Here is a 15,351-nt window from a genome sequence, read left to right as displayed (position 1 = left end):
TGGCAAAAATAAATAAGAAGGGACTTATTGTGGCCATCTGTAAGATGACTTCAATAACTAGTAAGGCAGAAAGTTGAATTTTTACAATGTGCTTTTGGGAACCATATGAAATCCTTTATAAACCAAAATTTATATTTAGACTTGAAGAGTAAAACTGGGTCCAGACTTCTTTGATAACCTCACTTGTCAATGAATAAAGGGTTGACCCTTTACCCCAATATGTATATTATTCTTTAAAATAAGTCTTCTAAATATGCACACCATTAGCAAATATATCTTAAGGCACAATATGCAATCAGATAAAGAATCTTTGTTAATAATAGTGAATATCTTTTATTATGTATACATTATATAATATTATATATGGGATGAGAGGTAAAGAAAAGGGAGGGAGGAAAGGAGAGATTGGGAGAGACTGCTTCATTGTTTGAGTTTTGGAGGATCAACTTCTTGGTCTTGAACAGATGATCATTATTACTAGTATTGTTTTTTCTTTTATAATATGACTGATGAAGAGCTCAGTAATGGAAAAATGGCTTACTTGGCAGCTTGCTTGTGTTTGCGTTATTACCATTGGCTTCATTCATTGGTTTCTTTTCAGAAAACTTTAAGTTCCTTTTACTATATTGTAAAAGGAGCGTTAATTTAAAATAGATAATATCTGAGGAACCCAGCACACTCGAGCTGTAATGAACGGCAACCTTCTGGAAAGGAGCCGGACTGCATGGGCCCCGCCTGCGCCACACCTCAGGCACTGTGCACAGAAACCACCATCTAGTGCAAGCAAAGGGAGTGCGTGGTGTCAACAAATACGCTTCACATTTCGTATGCTCGATTTCTCTCATTTTTCAGCGTTCTCATGCTTTCCCCCACACCACAATAAGCTCTCTGGAGCATCACTTCAAGCACACACAGTCCACTGCAGACCACTCGACATGAAGCACACAAGATTTCAGGACAGGGCTGGCCCGAAATTTCGTGGTCCCTGTAGAAGACAATTATGCTCTCACTGTGTAAAACACAACAGTACGACGGTGACACAGTAGGAAAGCAAAGGAGAAAGTTTCAACACGAGAAATCTTACTGATTTGTTTCAAATTGAATCATTAATACTCATATGATACACCTAGAAAAAATGATATCCAAGAATAATAGTCCTATGCCTTAACAACTGTCTTTTAAAAATAATTTTATAAGTATTTTTGCAGAATATTTTAACTGAATTTGCTATTTTCACTCCAAAATTTGTCGTTTCTTTGATCAATGACTAACGATGTAAAGCAAAGTTCTTCATTTAAATGCTATGATATCTGGTCTTGCTAAAAATACACCAGAAAAAAAAATCCTGGGCATCTTTCATTTCTTATTTTTCATAAACCTTTCAAAGGATTAATATAACTTCTGATGAGCATTCTTTCAGAAAGAAAGAATTGCATGGTGCAGACCATATAATTACTAAGATGAAAGATGAAAATTACTAGTAATAGTAATGAAATAGTAAGCGTTGTATTTGTGTGAAAATTAGTAATTTCATTTTACTAAGTAATTTCATCTGTATTCTGATAAAACTTTAACATCTCCATGTTTCGTGGAGGACAAAATGAAGCAATTTCCATTAATGAATCAAGATACATTTCCCATTTTAAAACATAAATGGAGTAAACTGTTGGTAATTAGACTCACAACTATTCAATCAATTCCTATTTTTGTTAAATAATAACACATTTAGGGAGACTTAAGAATCTAACTGCTTCTCTTCTTTTTACAATGGCTCCTGAAATCTCAAAAACGTTTCAAAACGTCTACGTTACCTCCCTAAAGATGGGTATAACTCACTGTCTTATGAACAGAAGTAATTTTTTTAAAATTTCTATCTAAGGTCCTTGAGAAATAGAATAGCCACAAGCAATTACAGCTTCTAGCATTTCAAGACACTCTGCAGAATAACTGCAAAAAATATCAAGATTCAGAAAAAATTATGAATGATTCAGTTTGATTTTCTGCTGATTCAAAATCTCAATAGTATTTAATGGTTAAGTTTACAGATTATTTAATTAGCATTAGGCAAAAGAAAGAGACATTACCTCACCATGTTTCTGTTTTTCCTACTAAAAGATACTATATAAAAATAACATAGTAAGTACTGAAGAGTTTTAAATATATTTGCAAAAGCTTTTTATTTCAACTATTTTGAATTTTAAGAAAAAACGTATAGTTTATATAGTTTGAACATCTGCAATAATAGTGTTTTCGGTGCAAAAAGAACAAATGTAGAGCGCAGCTGACAGATTAAGTTCTATTTCAGGGTTCAGTTACAAGTAAAGAAACAGAGGAAAAGGAAAGAAAGGTAAAATTACAGAATGATCATATGTTCCAAAGAAATCCATCATCCAACGTTTTCTGCAGGATATCAGTTGATAGGATCAAAAGATAAAAGCCTCATTTGACAATTAAACCTCCTAAATAGGAAAACATTTTAAGTGCCAGGCAGAATCCAGTTTATAAATGCTCAGATGTGCTCCAGATTCTGTCCTCAGGACATCTAAGTTATGTGTTCTTCTAAGGGGAATCTTAAAAGGAATAATTATTGAAATGATATTATACTGAGTTTTTCCAGACTTTTATTATACACACTAGACTCTTCTGTGGATTATGTTCCCACACTCAACTGACTACTTAATGCTGGTCCTACAGTTTTCTTGTCCTGACATCTAAGATGCCTTAATTGTAAAATGGCTTTCATTCGCTTTTTATGTCAAATTCCAATGTGAATAGTCTTCCAGTATTTGCCTACCTTTTACTAAATAATAGAGACCCTGCTTGGCAAAAGGACTGTTAATTATATTGTAAGAAAAATAGCTGAAGAATTTGCAAATAGAAATGAAAAGACTTAAGGAGAACGTTATAGTTATGTTGAAATACCTGAAGGATTGTCAAATGAAAGAGACACTTATATTTATCTTGTTAACTCAAGAGAGGTTGACTGTGACTAATGGATAACAATTTTTAAAAGTAGTTTTTAGTCCAAAAGAAGGCAAAAGACTTGAATGGTAATGGGAGCCCAGAAGTAGATGGGGTGGTCCGGTAAAAAATTAAGCAGAGATTGGTTATTTATGGAAGAAAAATAATGCAGAAATCTCTCAACTGTGAAGAAGTTAATTAATCTAGATAGTTGCTAAGGAATCGTTCAACTTTAAGAGTCTTTGATTCAGTAATTTTCTTCTGGTCCCTCATCCCATTTACCTCTGCCTGACGCCATCTCCCATCATACCCTTATCAGATAAACTGTCTTGTAGAGTACTTTCTCTTCCTGTTTATTTACCCTCAAGTAGTCTTCATTTCAGACTCTAATACTCTCCAAACTACATGATCACAAGCAAATTATTTAACTGTTGAGATCTGCAATATCCTATCTACTCATGTAACGCATTTAGCACAACCCCTGGCACCTAGCAATTACTGTTTGCCATTATTAGCCATTATTATTGTACCCCAACTCGCAAATCAGCATCTCCATGAGGCATCCACCCACTAATCAGACCCAGATTTGGTCGATCACTTAAGAAATTTCTCGCACTCTCAGGCACGCAGCTGTTTTAAATTTGCTTGGAGATATTTGGAGAGAGTAGTGAAATTGCAGTACAGTAGAGGAATCGGGATCCTCGGATGAGAATTTCTCCCTTTAAATGCAGAGGTCTACTGATGTAGCTCAGTCTAGGACTCTTAAGAGATACAAAATACCCACCGGGAGAAAGAGAACACCGGGTCTTCTGTGGATGGCCCAGGCTTCAGCTGTGTTTACGGCTTTAAGTCAGATCAAAACGTGGCACAAACACTGGGAGATTCCTCCCTGGAAAATAAAAGGAACAATAAATCCAGGTTGAAGACATTCAACAAAATAACTGACTCATACTCCTCAAAATTGTCAGGGACATGAAAGGCAAAAAAAAGTGAGGGATGGCTACAGTTTGGATGAAATTAATGAGACAGGACAATTAAACTTGATATGGGATCCTGAAATGGATCCTGGAACAGAAAACAGACAATTTGAATACTTGGTAAAATTCTAATGTGGTCTGTAATTCAGCCAATAGCCTCATATCCTCATTCACTTCCTCGGTTTGCTACTTGTACTATGGTTATATAAGGTGTGAACATAGAGGAAGCTGGGTGAGGAGCATAGAAAACTCTCTGCACAATGTTTATAAATTTTTGTAAATAAAATTACTTTTATATAAAAAGTTTAAAATGCAAAATATAATTTTTTGAATTTTTAAATTAATTTTTATAAGAGATAAAACTGTATGTATTGGCGGGGCGCGGTGGCTCAAGCCTGTAATCCCAGCACTTTGGGAGGCCGAGGCGGGCGGATCACGAGGTCAGGAGATCGAGACCATCCTGGCTGACACGGTGAAACCCCGTCTCTACTAAAAATACAAAAAACTAGCCGGGCGTGGTGGCGGCGCCTGTAGTCCCAGCTACTCGGAGGCTGTGGCAGGAGAATGGCCTGAACCTGGGAGGCGGAGCTTGCAGTGAGCCGAGATCGCGCCACTGCACTCCAGCCTGGGTGACACAGCGCGAGACTCCGTCTCAAAAAAAAAAAACAAAAACTGTATGTATTTATCATGTACATGATATTTTGAAGTATACACACATTGTGGAATAGTAAAATCTATTTAACATACACATTATATCACACAGTTATCATTTTTTGGTGAGAGTATTTAACATCCACTCATTGTGTTTTTAAAGAATATACAGGGTGGCTGTAGCTAAACTATAACATTTTTACATTTTAAATCATATGTTAAAATATTTAAAAATATTTTAAAGATCTATATCATCACAAGTACTAATTATTCCTGTGCATGTCTCCCACCCCTTGAAACACAGATACATACATACACACAGCACTGAAGGGAAGAAAAAACAAATTTTGAAACATTTTACATTGACTGCTATGGACTGAACTGTGCTTCCTCAAAATTCATATGTTGAAGCCCTACCTCCTCTTGGGACTGTATTTGGAGACAGGACCTTTAAGAGATGATTGTGGCCTGGCCCTTATGACTTCATTTGACCGTAATTACCTCCTAAGAGAGGCAGCATACCTCTCCTACCCGCTTCTCACCTGGTGACACAGTGAGAAGGCAGCCATCTGCCCACCGTGAAGAGTGCCCTCACCAGATCCAGACCATGCTGGCACCTTGATCTTGGACTTCCAGCCTCCAGAACTGTGAGAAAATAAATTTCTGTTGTTTAAGCCACCCAGTCTGTGGTCTTTTGTGATGGCAGCCTAAGCAGACCAATACCTCAATGTATCAGTTTTCTACCGCTGCCATCACAAATTACCATAAATTTAGGGACTTTGAACAACACACATTTATTATACGACACTCTTGGAGGACAGAAGTTTGACATGGGACTCCCTGGGTTAACACTGTCAGCAGGGCCTTGTTTCTTTCTAGAGGTTCAGGCAAACAACCCATTTGCCCACCTTTTCCACCTTCTAGAAACACTCTGCATTCTTGGCTCATGATCCGTTTCCTCCACCTTCAAAGCTAGCAACAACAAATCACTCCCCAGCCCTGCTCCCATTGTCATGTCTCTCTGTGACCACGGAGGGAAAGGTTCTGCCCTTGGACACACTCATGTATCTAGATGGGCTCACCCTGAGAATCTACAATGGTTTTCCAATTTCAAGAACCATACCTGTGACAGTTAATATCCAGTATCAACCTGATTGGATTGAAGGTTGCAAAGTATTATTCCCAGGTGTGTCTGTGAGGGTGTTGCCAAAAGAGATTAACATTTGGTCAGTGGACTGGGAGGGGCAGACTCACTCTCAATCTAGGGGGGCACAGTCTAATCAGCTATCGGTGCAGGTAGAATAAAGCCGGCAGAAGAGCGTGGAAGGACTAGACTAGCTAAGTCTTCTGGCCTCCATCTTTCTCCTGTTCAGGGTGCTTCCTGGCGTTGAACATCAGACTCCAAGTTCTTCAGCTTTTGGACTCTTGGACTTACACCAGTGGCTTGCCAGGGGCTCTCAGGCCTTCGGCCACAGACTGTAGGCTACACTGTCAGCTTCCCTACTTTTGAGGGTTTGGGACTTGGACCAGCTTCCCAGCTCCTCAGCTTACAGATTGTAGGACTTCACCTTGTGATCATGTGAGTCAATTTTCCTAATGAACTCTCCTTCATACAGTCATTTTTCCTATTAGTTCTGTCCCTTTAGAGAGCCCTGACTAATACAATACCCTTAATTCTATCTGCAAAGGCCCTCTCGCTATGCACGGTGGGCAACATGCATGTTCCAGGAGTTTGGGTGTGGCCATCTTTGGGGCCACTCTCTGACTGCCACTGTGAATCTCTGTTGACACAGAACCTGTCAAGACTCAAACTTACACGACTGTCAGATACAAAACCACTTAGATCAAATCAGGACGATTGGGAACTAACATGTAACTTCCCTGGAACATGAGCACAGAACAGTGCAGCTAGGAATGCCTGAAAGATATACTCTAGCTTGGCAGATGAGGCTGGAGAAAGAAAGAACAGAAAACAGACAAGTTGGTGTTTGTTCACATATCACATGGACAGGATGTGAGCTGCTGATGACATGGAAGGAGGAGAGAAAACAGAAATAAAGCCATATGTGTCTTTTTCCTTTGGAGCAAGCTCCTTAACTTGGACGTATAAGGCATTTGCTTGAAGCTGTGGATGAGGTATAACTATGAAGATAAAAATATACACTCACCTAGAAACCTTTTTCATCAAAAAGATCCATGTCAGCCATAAAGCAAAAGCAAATATAGACACATCGGGACAACACAAATAGACAAAATTTTTCCAGGAATAAAGCAACTAGAAAATATAAGGGAAGGAAAATTGCATTCACAAGAATAACTCTAATCATGAGGTAACTAAGAATTCAGTTAGTAAACAATAAAGAAAATTATAACAATTATAAAATTCTACCGAGGGACATGGACATGGAGAAAGGCTTCACTGCATAGAGAGATCTACGCCATCCTTGGGGAAGAATGTTCTGGTTTATAGCCGTGAGGAGGAAGGGCGGAAGCATAGCAATGTATAGAATGGGCAGAGGAAACTTCTGAAGGGAAAATATTCGAGCTTCATCCCTTGGATTTGTTGATGGAAAGGCCTATTTAATGTTTTTAATAATATGAGTCTCCACTTATTCCATGTCTACTACTTTGCACGGAGCTCACATAATTGTTTCCTTGAGCATAACCTGAGATAAAGTAGCCCACACTTTCACATTGTAAAGTGTTCATGTATGAATTCCATAAGAATGTAAACCTCAAGAAACAGGAATAATTTGTAAATACCCTCATGATACCTACTCCAGTCCTTATGCTGATTTACTGACACGGAAACCCTAGTATTCTAAATTATTCACCATGGAACAACTAGAAATTCATAGAAATTATTTTCTAATTTAAAGGAACTTCTACCCTACAGTTAGCTGTAGTTTTAATCAGCACAAGTACTGTAGTATTATATAAAAGAGTGAGTACAGATTCAATTTGTCTTGATTTTTTAAATTTTTAAAAAATGTTCCTCATATGAACTTCATTTCCATCCAATCTCAGCTTCATCAATTCTAGGCACAGTTGCTGTATATTTTAGGTTTCTGCTTCTCAAGGAAATATGTCTAAAACAATAATTGATCGTTTTAAATGACAAACCTTTGGTTTACAGGTTTCTGACTTCGTATTTAGAAATTAAACATGTTTAGCAATTTATAACAAAAATCATTAACTCTAGATACTATAGTATCTGAAAAAATGTGTTTAAAAATAAAACATGCGAGAAATCATTTTTAATCTTCTTGTAATTTGGGATTTTTCCATATCTGCTTTATCATCTACTGTTTTGAAAAATATATGAATAAATCATATTAGTTGTAAAAGTGTTCACTTAACTCCCTTAGTATTTAAATTTCTCTCTAGCTGTCTAGATATAATCTAGTAGTCAAATTGTGGCATTATTGTTTCAAATATTTTGTATTATATTAATGATTTATTAAGCCTGTTCAACTCTTCATCTAGTCTGGAGAGAACTCCACAGGGCACAGATCACAAAGGAAGCTCGATCATCAAAGCGTGTGTAACCCTGGGAAATAAAGGGAAGTTGGAAGCGAGAGAACAAATGTCAGTTCCTGGGAAATGTCAAGAGGTGGGTCCTGATGGCAGGAGTCATTCTCAGCTGAGCACCCCAGGGCCTGTTCATCAAGCCCTCCATCTCCCTGGCAGAAAAGAAGGTCTTCAGACCCTTCACAGCCTCTACTGAGTATGTAAAATGTGAAAGAAATATAATCAAAACTGTCCTCCAGTGTTGAATCCCATACGACTGAACTAACCCTGTGATTCTTGGCTTCCCAACAGTTTTGTCGCTAAGCCCCTGTTCCTTTCTATACGGTAGAGGAGTATGTTAAAGCTGTTCGGGTAGATCACATCTCTAGACTGTTTTCACTCCAGGAGAGTGGCAGTGCAGCTTCTCCAGGGCTGAGAGCCTGAGTCCAGGTGTGCTTTCGGGCTCTGGGAAGCAACACTGAAAGGGGGAAGCCGTCCTTGTTGAGGGAGGGACGCATTCTCCCATACAGCCCTTACAGGGTTCTTCTTCCTCACTGGTGCCGGAGTGACCAGTGTGATTGAGGCCAGCAGGCCCTTCTCCTGGGCATGGGAGGTGGGGGTGGGACAGCCTCCATTCCACTAGCTCTTTTCTTTTTTTTTTTCTTTTTTTAGAGAAACGTTGTGTTTAATGGTAAAGCTTAGCACACTGCAGAACCAGGAATGGCATGGAGTCACAGCAGCACGCACAGGCAGGTGACCCCCACGGAGCCTCACATGGCAAAGAGGATGAGGAAGGCAACCATTCGGCAGAAGAGCCCCATGGCCTTAGACAGGGCAAAGCCCAGAATGGCACAGGAGAAGAGCTGCTGCTTGAGAGACAGGTTCCTGGCATAAGCAATGACCAAGCTGCCAAACACCATTCCAATGCCAGCCCCTGAACCAGCCACACCAACTGTGGCTGCCCCAGCACCAATCAACTTGGCTGCTATGTCAATGTGCCAGGAGACAACACTGGTCTGGAATTCCCGTTTGACCACCTGGAGTGGGCAGCTGCTGTAGGAAGACTGTTTAGATGAATTCTCTGGGCTATTCAAGAAGGAGGCAGACACAGGCCAGATTAGGTCCCAGCTACAACAGTGGTTCCGAGCTGGAGAAATGAGTAATGCCCTGGTGGTCTGCACTGTTTCAGTCTCCCAGCTTTAGCCTTTGGTCTCCGCACTCCAGCTCTTTTCTTCTGTTTAGTTTATTGGGACTTTTGCTGCATGGAGGAAGATGGAAATAAAGCTTCAGAACAATACAGTTGAAACAATGGTTATGAGAGTCTTTGTTCCAACAGTTGTTGGGGGGCTGGCGGGGTGGGTGTTCAATTAAGCCATAGGGGCTTAAATTAGGATTTGAGAAAAAATGTACTCTTTCTCAAAGTAAAGTCACACCTCGATGTCCAGACAGGTGGGCCCATTGGCTTAAAGCAGCGGACCCAGCAGTGGTTAAGAAGGCTATTGTGAATAGTGCTGCAATAAACATACGTGTGCATGTGTCATGAGTTGATGGGTGCAGCACACCAACAAGGCACAAGTATACATATGTAACAAACCTGCACGGTATGCACATGTACCCTACAACTTACAGTATAATAATAATAAATAAATTTAAAAAAAAAAAAGAGGGCTAGATGTACCATATGACCCAGCCATCCCATTACTGGGTATATACCCAAAGGATTATAAATCATGCTGCTATAAAGACACATGCACACGTATGTTTATTGCGGCACTATTCACAATAGCAAAGACTTGGAATCAACCCAAATGTCCATCAGTGACAGACTGGATTAAGAAAATGTGGCACATATACACCATGGAATACTATGCAGCTATAAAAAAAGGATGAGTTTGCGTCCTTTGTAGGGACATGGATGCAGCTGGAAACCATCATTCTTAGCAAACTATCACAAGAACAGAAAACCAAACACCGCATGTTCTCACTCATAGGTGGGAACTGAACAATGAGATCACCTGGACTCGGGAAGGGGAACATCACACACCGGGGCCTATCATGGGGAGGGGGGAGGGGGGAGGGATTGCACTGGGAGTTATACCTGATGTAAATGACGAGTTGATGGGTGCTGACGAGTTGATGGGTGCAGCACAGCAACATGGCACAAGTATACATATGTAACAAACCTGCACGTTATGCACATGTACCCTAGAACTTAAAGTATAATAATAATAAAAAATAAATTTAAAAATAAATAAATAAATAAATAAATAGGCATTGATGGGAAAAAAAAAAATAGAAGGTAGAATAGCCAAAGCACCCATGTCATAATCCACTTCAGAAGGGAAAACAGACTGGCGTGGTCTGAGGCCGACTGCAAAACCAACTATCTCAGAAGCCAGGACTGCTATTGATGAGTCGACTCAATAGACATCAGTGCAAATCATATACAAGAAACCATGAGTGCTGTTAGAAGCAAATGACTGATTAGAGGAACAGAGCCAGGAAATGCCATTAAGTAACAGATGGGCTGGGCAAGTTGGTTCACACCTGTAATCCTAGCTCTTTGGGAGGCTGCGGAGGGAGGGTTGCTTGAGGCCAGGACTTTGAGCCCAGCCTGGGCAATATAGTGAGAACCCACTTCTAAAAAAAAAAAAAAAATTTAATTGACCCGATGTGGTTGCATGTGTCTGTAGTCTCAGCTACTCAGGAGGCTGAGGCAAGAGGGTCACTTGAGTCCAGAAGTTCGAGGCTACAGTGAGCCATGATTGTACCACTGCACTCCAGCCTGCGTGACAGAGTGAGACTCTATCTTTAAGGGAAAAAGAGTGAGACTCTGTCTTTAAGGAAAAAAAAAAAGCAGTAATGAATATACACACAAATATGCAAATCTAAATAAATATATAGGCTCCGTACATAATAGATAGAGATTATTCTCTTGAATACCTGAACTTGCCACCAAGACTTTGGTTCTCAGCAAAGGTGAGAGTGGGAGAAAGAGGAAGGTGAAGCCTACACAGGGTAACCTTGTGAGTACCTCTTCCTTCACCCTGATCTTTCCAGCAGGCTCCTGGCTCCTTTTCCCCACCTTTCTTCATGTCTTCCTCTCAAAGAAGTCACTCGCTAGCACCTGCACCATCAGAGGATGTTTCCACACACAATAAAGAGTTGCACAAGTAACATTAGAGTTTTTACTGGAATATATTTTTGAAAAATCAAAATGATTCTGTCTTTTTTTTTTTTTTTTTCTTAACACCTTTGGTGTTGGGTTCTTGTTTGTTTTGTTTTCTGGAATTATAGAAAAAAATATTCCCCTGACCTAATGCTCAGGCAGAATCAAATAAACTACCTTGAAAACATTTAGGGAAGTTAATTACAGAAAAAACTTTTTTTTTCTTTCACTGTTTTGCAGCTATGGGTGTAAAACTAGACCATAGAGAAATGGCCTGCTTTACACCAAGGCATGAAACTGTAGCGGGAGGAAGAGAAGGAGGTGGGAAGTGAGGAGATGGAAGGAAAGCCGATGCTGTGAGACTCCCTCTGCCTTGTAGGCTGCTCCTCCTGGACACTTACCTTCAGAAACCACTCCATTTTCACACCAACTTTTCCATCCCTAAACCCAGAAAATGATTCCACAGGTGACGGCCCCAGAGCAAGCCCTTCTGACCCCTTTCCAGTCCCCCATCTGTCCCACTATCCTCTTAATACCCTTTTCATTGAATTCCAGAGGGCTTCAGCCCACAGTAAAATGAAATTACAAGTATTAAACCTTGATCTCTCTTGAATATAATTCATTGCAAACACTTGTGCCCTTAATCCTTAGCGCCCAAATAGCATAATTTTTTAAATCCTCTTATTGATACCCTTTTAATTATTACTCCCAGGAGAGAGAAAAAAAATCAGCCACGACCCAGCCACCTCTCACCTTGTCTCTTTATTTTTCCTTTTGTTCAACAAGAATCTCGTGCCTTTTTCTCACATTATCCCATTATGCATGCTCACTGCGAGGTGGCATTCTCGTCTGTATGTGACACAATGTTTCATTGTCCAAGGGCTACCTACATCAGCCTACTCTGGGGAAAAAAGAGCTTTTACCACACACAAAAAATAAATCTGTTCAGATTACCCACTTTAATCATTTGGTTAAGTATAGAGCAATGAGCAACAATACATTTTTTTATTCTCACTAGGGACAGAACGATGTTTAATTAGGCATTTAAAAGCAACTGTTAACTTCTACAGACCTCATCACAAATGGTTTTTCAACCAGTTCAGTGATCTGAAACACCAATTAGTTTCAATTCACACTTCTTATTATCTGTCCCTTATTAAACCATTTAGTTCAGAATCTAAATTCCTTTCTATTCAAGAGTGTTGATGTTTTACTTTGGGTAGGAGGAAGTTTTTTTTTTTTCCTTCTAAAAAGGCATTCTGCAAAATGTCTTCCCATATATCTTTTTTTTTTTTTTTTTTAATTAAACAAGCAATGCAGAGCTTCTTTTCCTGAAAATGCTCTTTGTTGATACTGTTGTTCTTAAATCCAATCTATCCCATCAGGGGCTTCGTGGAGGGCTCTGGTGATTTCTCTTCCAGTGCTGCTTGTCCTGTGAGCATTTGCAACTGCGCCTGTCAAAACCCGGCTCCAATGCTGCCACCTTGATCTCTGGATAAGGCCTGGCCTCTCCGGGTATCTTCCTCTCAAATGGAGTCACAGCTCTGCAGTTAGTCCTCCTGCAAGGGCTCATGGTCTCCATAGCGGACTTTTTTTTTTTCTCACTTCGAAGTCTAGCTTTAGGACACCAAAAAGTACACAGAAAGAGCATGCAAGGACTATTGGTCAAGGTACTCCAGAGAAACAGAATCCATAGAAGATAGATAGAGAGAAGGAAGCTTTAAAGAATTGGCTCACATGGTTGTAGAAAGGACAAGTCCAAAACCTGCATCAGCCCCCGAGGCTGGAAATTCAGGGAAGAGTGAAAATGTTGCGACCTTGAGTCCAAATTTTGCAGGGAAGCAAGTTGGAAACTCAGGCAGAACTTCTATGTTCAACACTTGAAGATAATTTTTTTCTTTTTCAAGAAACCTTAGTCTTTCCTCTTAAATCCATTGGCTGATTGGATGAGGCCTACCCAAATCACACAGGGTCATCTACTTTAAGTCTACTGATTTAAATCTTAATTACATCTAAAATATACATCCACAGCAATGTTAGGATTTATATTTGACCAAACAAAACTGGGCTTTATGGCCTAGCCAAGTTGACACATAAAATTACCCATCCTAGGTGGAGGACGTAGCCTGGGATTTCAATAGCAGCTCTGCCACACACTTCCTCCAAGACCTTCTGTGGCCCTCAGTCTCCTTATCTATGACATGGTTCCCCAATTGGAATAAATGAGAAGAAATATGCCTTTGGGGTATTCCACAGATGAGGAGCATTTGGTTTGGTTAATAAAACTGGATTTCCTCTTACTGACATGTCACCAATAAAGTACAAAAAGGACATAAGCCACTCTTTGAGCCAATCACATTTAAATTCAGGTAAGTTTCCAACTAGTCATATTTCACTGTACTCAAACAAACCCTATCTGGAAATAGGGTTCAGGTAGATTCCTGTTGATGTGGGGAAAGCTTTGGTCTTGAGAGTCAAAATGGGAATAACATGATAAATTCATTAAGTTAGACAGTTCAAAGTCAAGCAAGATTGTGTTGGACTAGAAAGCTAGTGTATTAATGTGCAATGGAAGTATGGCTCTATGGTGCAGAGAAAACTATAGTAGAAGTCATGTATCCTACATGTGCAATGCTGAATCAGTCACTTGCCCTCTCTTGACCTCAATTTCCTTTCCAGAAGATAGGAAATTTGGACATAATGACTTTAATGTACCTTCCAATTTCAAATGGGAATCTATTAGGATTCTTGTTTTCTTCCTGAATCATTTATATTCATTAAGAGGTATTTGATATTGGTTAAGTCAAATGTTTTAAGCTTTTAAACTTATTAAGGCATAAAGGTAATCTGAAACTTCAAGACTAAAAAATTCTATTTTACTAGGCTCTAGGTCACATAGCATAATAACTATTTATATTAACCACTGCAATGAAATCAGTCAAAAGTTGTATTTTTATATCATCTATTCAAACTTTTTATTCTCAAAAGATCTTATGATTAAATCTTCCTTTAGCCAATTTGGTATCAACTATTCTTCTTTGACAGTGTCTCGGGTGATACAATAAAATATCACTGTTCTTTCTACAATTTAATATTCTTCAGTGGAATACGCTACTTTGTGGGGTTAATGGCCCATGTTATTACATCTTTTTGATCAGTTTAGATCCTTCTCACTATTTTTTACGGCTTGATCTTTGCTTCCAAACTATAATTTCATTAGAGGATAAGAGTTAAAATGGTATTATTTTTAGAAAAAAAATTCAATAGTGATACTTACTTTGTTAAATGAACAACAAATATTTGTTAAGTGGATAAATAAATAAATTAATACAAATGTATGAAGAAACTCTCCAAGAACTTCAAAGTGCCTTGTATAGGACCTTAAACATATAAGGTACATAAAAAATAGGTTTAAAAGATTAGAGAAAATAATTGCAAGACAAGACAAAAAAATATATATCCAAGTATTGATTACCCAGCCATATACTCAGCCTTATTTCCATCTTTCTCTCACCTTATCCAATATTCACTCAACACATACTGCTTAAGTATCTACTGTATGTCTGGCACTCTGTTGGCCACGGAAAATACAGCAATGAGCAAAACACGAAGGCTCCCTGCCTCATGGAATTTATACCTTCTCATCTCTCTTCTCAAAACCATACAATAGGGGCAGAAGATAGAGATGATACCTTTGTAACAAACTAAAAAATTCAAGAGGTTGGTTGTTGTTGTTGTTTAAATAGCGTTGTTTACTTGATTTTCAACAAACTGCTCAATGGACACTTCAGTTACCAGGCCGCTGTGTTTTCCTTTGAAATACAGAGCCTAAACCACATGGACCCAGTCTGCTTCACCCAGGTAAGACACTTGGGCACCCATCAGCTGATGCACAGCCAACCGTGATTGACAGCATGAGAGAGTCTTTCTGGGTGTCACTGTTAGTAATGACCTCATAGGACTCCCCTTGGGCCTATGAATGACACAGGACAGGTGTACTTCTCAGCAGTCTCTGTGTCAGAGATGGATCAACCTATCTTCTGGGGCAGCTTCATGCTGTCCTCCAATTTTCTAGCCTTTGGG

The 15,351-nt window shown here is 39.3% G+C and overlaps 1 pseudogene; it reads right to left on the bottom strand.

The window, feature by feature from the left end:
• Positions 1–8,769: 8,769 nt before the first annotated feature.
• Positions 8,770–11,194, bottom strand: LOC112611167 (annotated as a pseudogene).
• Positions 11,195–15,351: the final 4,157 nt, after the last annotated feature.

Source organism: Theropithecus gelada, chromosome 17, assembly GCF_003255815.1.
Source record: "Theropithecus gelada isolate Dixy chromosome 17, Tgel_1.0, whole genome shotgun sequence".
In the NCBI taxonomy this organism is placed as follows: Eukaryota; Metazoa; Chordata; class Mammalia; order Primates; family Cercopithecidae; genus Theropithecus; species Theropithecus gelada.
This window is presented reverse-complemented; position numbering and strand designations above follow the sequence as displayed.